This window comes from Hesperophylax consimilis, chromosome 1, assembly GCF_061612785.1.
Source record: "Hesperophylax consimilis isolate HC1 chromosome 1, BYU_Hcon_1.0, whole genome shotgun sequence".
NCBI lineage: Eukaryota > Metazoa > Arthropoda > Insecta > Trichoptera > Limnephilidae > Hesperophylax > Hesperophylax consimilis.
In genome coordinates, this window is record NC_142836.1 from 8501149 (window position 1) to 8507832 (window position 6684).

Below are 6684 nucleotides of genomic sequence, written 5' to 3' on the forward strand. Positions count from 1 at the left end.
TAACTTCGCTTCTTTGGACAGTTTTTTGTTAGCGCCAACGGCGTTCAGTCCTCCATTAACGGAATTACCTGCATTTACCCTTCTTTCAATATCTCTGTCAGCCTTCCCATCTCTCGTAAACATACTTCCTAAATACACAAACTCATCCACCTGCTCCAAGTATTCCTCATTCACAATTATATTGCACACTGTTTTCGTACTCTCTCTTTCAAACACCATTACTTTAGACTTACTTACATTCATCATTAACTCATTCTTCATGCATACTTCGTTCATCCTAGACACGAGAGACTGTAGATCTTCTATACTATTAGCAATCAGCACCGCATCATCAGCATACAACAGGCAACATACTTTCAAATTATTCAAATTCGCGCCCAATCCCACCTCTTTCAATTCTTGCATACAATTATCCATGTATAGATTGAATAACCACGGTGACATTACGCAGCCTTGTTTAACACCTTTTGTGATATCAAACCACCCCGTAAAACCACCGTTTACCCTAACACATGCAACGCTTCCCTCATACAGAGACGCGATTGCCTGAGTCAGATATGTATTCACTCCATACTTGGACAACACCTTCCATAGCTTTTTCCTGTCGACTCGGTCGTATGCTTTTTGTAGATCTACAAAGGCACAGAAAAGTTTCTGGTTTTTTGCCAGAAACTTCTCAGTGAGCATACGCAATGAGAAGATCTGGTCCATGCACCCCCTTCCACTCATAAAAGCACCTTGCACATCCCATATTTTATCTTTTGTTTCCTTTCTTACTCTTTCAATCAAAATTCTACCATACAGCTTGCCAACTGAACTTAGCAGGCTAATAGCCCTATGATTCCCACATTCCATACGTGACCCTTTACCTTTGTATAATGGCATTATCACAGCCCTTCTCCAGTCTAAAGGCGTATAACCTTCCTTTAAACATTGGTTAAAAAGATTGCACAACCATGTGAGAATTATACGGCTACCTCCTTTAAAATATTCAGCAGCAATATTGTCAAACCCGACAGCCTTACCATTCTTCATACATTTAATCGAACTTTCTATCTCATCCATGCTAATTTCGGTAACATTCACTCCATCGTCATTCATATCTGATTCACCGCTGGAATCACTGTCACTCACTTCGCTTTCGAAGACTTCCTCGAAATAATTCATCCATCTCTCTTTTATTTTTTCCTCATTCGTCAACATTTTTCCATCTTTTGATTTTATCACTTTCATGCTTCCGTTTTCTGGGCCACTCCGGGACCTTTTGACTTCTTTCCAAAACAACTTAATGTTTTCTTGGAAATGGTTTGTCATTTTCATTCCTTCTTCCTCTCCGCGTTTCCTGCGTTTCTTTCGTTCTTTCACTCCAACTCTTACTTTTTTCTTACATTCCTTATATACTTCTTTCGCTCGATACTTCTCTTCGCTGGAAGCACTGCCAGCCGCAATCAGACATAACCATGCTTTCTTCTCTGAGACCAGTGCTTTAATCTCATCATCCCACCATGCATCACCTTTCTTCCTACCTTGCGTACTTATTCCACAAACCTCCCTAGCAGATTCACAAAGACACACTTTTATGTGGTTCCATGTTTCGTCTATGCTTAGACCATCCATTTCCTTCGCATTCAATCTTATCTCTGCACAATTCATATACTTACTTCTCACATTATCATTTTGTAGTTTTTCTATTTTGACTCTTGTTGGAGTTAGTACCGTTTTCACTTTAGAGCGCCAACCGCGAAAGAGGTTTACTCTTGACACTACAAGAAAGTGGTCAGTTTCGACCTCAGCCCCTCTGAAAACTCTTGTGTCCTCGGTAACAGCTCTCAACCTAGAGTCAACTACTACAAAATCAATAATTGACCTCTCATTTCCTCTTTCCCACGTATATTGGTGGATACCTTTATGATCGAAGAAAGTATTCGACACAAACAGGTTCCACTCTAAACATACTTCAAGTATTCTGTTCCCGTTGTCATTCGTTCTTTTATCCCCAAACATACCTAAGACCGAATCAAATCCGTCACGTCTAATTCCCACCCACCCATTCAAATCGCCTGCCATTATAATCCTTTCGTTCATATTTTTTAGTCTCATTACATCATTCACACCAGTCCAAAAATCATCTTTCACTTCATCGCTTTCAGAATTGACAGAGGCGTAGCAAATAACAAGAAACACCCTTGTCAAACCGATTTTAAATCTGATCCACATTATTCTCGGACTTACACATTCATACTGCAACATACATTCAATCATTCTGGGAGACAGTAGCGCTGCAACACCTTGACAAGCCCTCTCCGTATCTGGTCTCCCAGACCAAATGACGAGCCTATCATTATGCTGCATTGTACCGCTACCCTTTTTCATACTCTCTGTTATACACAGTACGTCCAAACACTTGCTCACCATTGTATCACATAGTTCGTTCATCTTTCTTTCCATTCCTCCTCTAATGTTCCATGTACCAATTCGACATTGATCACGTTCCGTCCTCCTCTTTGCGCCACCGAAGGGTTGGCGATGTGATGGATAGCGAACCTCATCGACATCTTTGTCGGCCATTCCCTTCCAAGTACTACATAAACATCTTACTTATACAACTTAACATATCGTTGCACACATAAAAAAAAAATACATATTTATACGCTTAATATAACATTTAACTTAATCCTAAACTCAACCAAAGAAAAAACTGTTCCAGAATGACTAAACAAATAAACTACCACTAAAAATAGATATTTTATCATTGTATAATTGTTTTAAAACACTCCATGTAGACAGCAAACCAAAGAGCGCGGGTTCAGTCCGATTTCATCCTTCATTTCCGATGTCATTATTTCACGCGCGGAAGGGCACGAGCGGTGGGGAGCGGAGGTTGGGTTGCATTAGTCGCCAAATGACTCTCTTCTTGTCCGGGTTAAGGGTAGATTCCGAGAAACGACGATTCTGTGGCCTAAGCAATGTCATATGGCCCACATTCTATAACCGCACTGTATGCGTCGGACAGCGGGGTTTGCAGTATTGGTGCGGGTGGACGAGGGGCAAGGGGCAAGGGCCGAAGGGATGATCACATCTGGTGAATGTTCAAAGCACTGGTCTCGTATTATACACATTGGAATTCACACATCTTAGGATTAACAATATTATTTGTCACCTATTCTTAAAGTCGTTATACGTCCACACTGGTCACAGTAAAATTAGTTTTTAGTACACTTAAGCAATTTGAACACAGTAAGGAACAATTTAACTCTTTGTGGTTAATTTGTACTGCAGATAAATTTGTTTTGAAAATTTTCTTTGAAGAACACAAATCTACTCTATAGTGAGCTTCTCCAGCAACTGTTATGACGCCTGATGGTTTTTTGGTTAAAATAAATCTTTTCGAAGGAGCAAATTTAAAATGCCATTTGCCTGGAGGTTTCAAAACCTCCTGAACGGCAGACTTCCAGTCAAAGACTTTCACGTCAGTTCCAAGATTATATACTTTTCCATGTTCCTTAAATATATCGTAATACTCTTCAGGATTGACAATTACTTCTCTCTTCTTTATTTTTTTCTCTATTTCAGCAAAAACTCTGTCAGATGGTAGAAAGGAATGGCCTGGGACGGGAAAAATTATTTCAATTCTTTTTACAACATCACCTCTGTTTTCCAACCACTTCATGCACATTCCTATGAGAACAGAGTTTTTATTTTGTCCTCCGCATCCATCTGCCATTAGTCGAATAGTGTTGATTCCATCAAAATTAATTTTAGAAAGAAGATGGAATAATGAACTTGCGATTTCATTTGATCCTTTTGCGTACTGATCTTCTGTCCAAGCATATATGTGCACGTTAGTGAGTTTAGAATGGGAAGTACCAATAACTGCTGTAAAATTATATGTATATAATTGGCGTGAATAGTAAGCTGCTTGATCGGCAACTTTCGGCAGTGGTTGGTTCTTTTGGCAATCAAAAGAAATTGTTGCCATGCCCTCTTTTTCTTCTTCCAACATTGTAAAGAATGCCTTGGCCCGAATTTTATGCACACGTTTTTCTATTATTAAATTATTTTTCATTGATGCATCTACTTCATACTTAATTTTTTCACCAAGTTCCAAGCATTTGGAGCACTGATCTGTCCGTGGAGTTCCAAAACCAATATTGAACTCAGAATTAAATATTTTTCGGAAATACGAAGCCTTTACGATGCAATCTGATAATGCTTGAGCATTAAACATTTGACTTAATTTGCTGATATTAAGTTCGCAAGATAAATATTGCCGTGATTTTGTTTTGCTACGACAGTAATGAATTTCAAGAGGAATAAGTTTTTTAATAAATTCTATTACAGCATTTTTGCGGTCGGCAAATTTTATGTGATTTCTATCACCTCCCCGTTTCTCAATGGGAGGAGTGCCAGAGTTAAAGTATCTTTTAGTGACGCCAATCACACGCATTTTGTTGATATGTAAAATATCCAAAAATGTGTTTCTGCATACAAGTACCGTAGTCATAGTAGTTGTTGTACGTACATTATAGGTTATTGAAAGAGACTTCTTTTTCCTTTTGTTGCTATCTGTTTCGCTGTTTCCTCTTCTCCTAATTACCGATTTCGGTAAACAATATTTTAACAAGTAATTGTCCTGATAAATTTTGTTGACAACAAATAAAATTTCTTGTGAAATTGTTGTATGTCTACCATTGTCAATGACATGCATTGAAATGCCTTTGAATTGTGTTGGCATTTTGGCGCAAACGGCAATGTTGATGCAGAATATCTTGAACAAAAAGAAAGGGGATATTTTAATTTTTCATGAAAAATAAATTTATATTTAATAATTATTTATACCCATACATATTTACTAGAGAGGTATCTAAAATACCTACATTTCACTTATTAATCTGAGTTGCCAATGAAATAGTTGATTAAAGTGAAATTGATGTTTCTAGAGACAGGCATAAAATACATAAAAATATTTGTGTGTGAAAAATAAAATTAACTCTCGCACGCTCTTTGCAAAACTGCATGAACCATGAGTGATCTTGACAGTTGAGAACAAAACTTACCTTTTTTTCACTTCCCTGGATCTTTTCCACTTTTCTGGCTGTTTTTTTCTATTCCTTGCTTTCTCTGGAACAACACGTTCCATTGTTTTTTATCTTAAAACTTTTTAAAACTTACTAAAATACCGAAAAACTGTCAACCGACACTCACAGCTGGACACACAAGACAGAAATGGCAGTTAAATCCCTCAATCACGTGACAAGATGGCGACTCCCTATTGGTTGAAGTGGATCTGTCATTATTTGAAACTAATAAGCGAGGGATATGTCATTTTTTGATAATAACCTCAATTTTTAACTCAAATTATGTAGAAATTTGAAAGGATATGTCAGATTCTGTGGCAAAAGCTATAATCAACAATAAAATGGCTACAAAACTGCATCATTATCTCATTTTAGCCAAAAATGGAGATGTCACACTTTGATACTATAGGGGCCGTCTGTTTCAACGCTAGTTACAGTTAAATTTAGTCTTAAAGGAGTGACTACAGTTAAATATCACCAAAATGCGTTTTTCAATCAATTTGACTGCTTGTTTTACGTCACTTTTATGTTTAGTTTTTACTTTCCGAAAATAGACAGTTATCCTTTAGTCTTAAGTTACTCCGCCATGTTGGCATATTTGACAGTTCTGTCTTATCTGAGAGTCGGGAGGTAAACTACGAAATTACGCGCTTCAAAATCGATTGCTAATCATGATAGATATTGTAGAAGGTGATGATAGTGACGATGAATTACTAATCCAATATGTCTTGCGGCAAAAACCAAAAACATTTCGACCCCGCGTCAATAATATGGTTATTTGGGATGATCTCAAATTTTTGGCGCGCTATCGGATGTCGAAAAACCTTGTCAATTTTGTGACACAATAAATACAAGGAGATATTACAACTACTGGAAGGTAAATTATATTTTTTTCCGCGTAATACCGTGTTACATATTATAATGGGTCTTCATTTACTTCAAGATACTCACAAACATATTTTTACAGGAACAAAGCTGTCAGCGCCATTGACCAAGTACTGATGACATTAAGATTTTTGTCAACTGGAAGTTTACACATCAGCAATGGTGACTTATGCGGACTCCACAATTCAACTGTCTCCAGAGTCGTGTGGCGGGTTATTAAAGCCATTGCTAGGCTAAGGCCGCAGTACATAAAGATGCCAGCAGACGAGGCAGAGATGTCGGAGGTTGCGTGTTCCTTCTATAACATTGCCAAATTTCCCAGTGTGATAGGAGCCATAGATGGAACACACATTCCTATCCAGTCTCCAGGAGGAGATGATGCTGAGGTGTTCCGCAACAGGAAATCAACATTTTCATACAACGTACAGGCTGTTGTGGACGCAAAACTCAAGTTTATTGATATTGTCGCACGCTGGCCCGGCTCTGCTCATGATAACACTATTTTCAACAATAGTGCTATCAAAGGGCGATTGATAGCCAAAGAATTTGGAGATTATCACCTTTTAGGTGACAAGGGCTACGCAAACTGCGATTACCTATTGACACCACTTCGCCTCCCAACGACCCCTGCCGAAACGCTCTATAATGAAAGTCACATAAGGACGAGAAATACTGTAGAGAGAGCGTTCGGGGTTTGGAAAAGGCGTTTTCCTGCTTTATC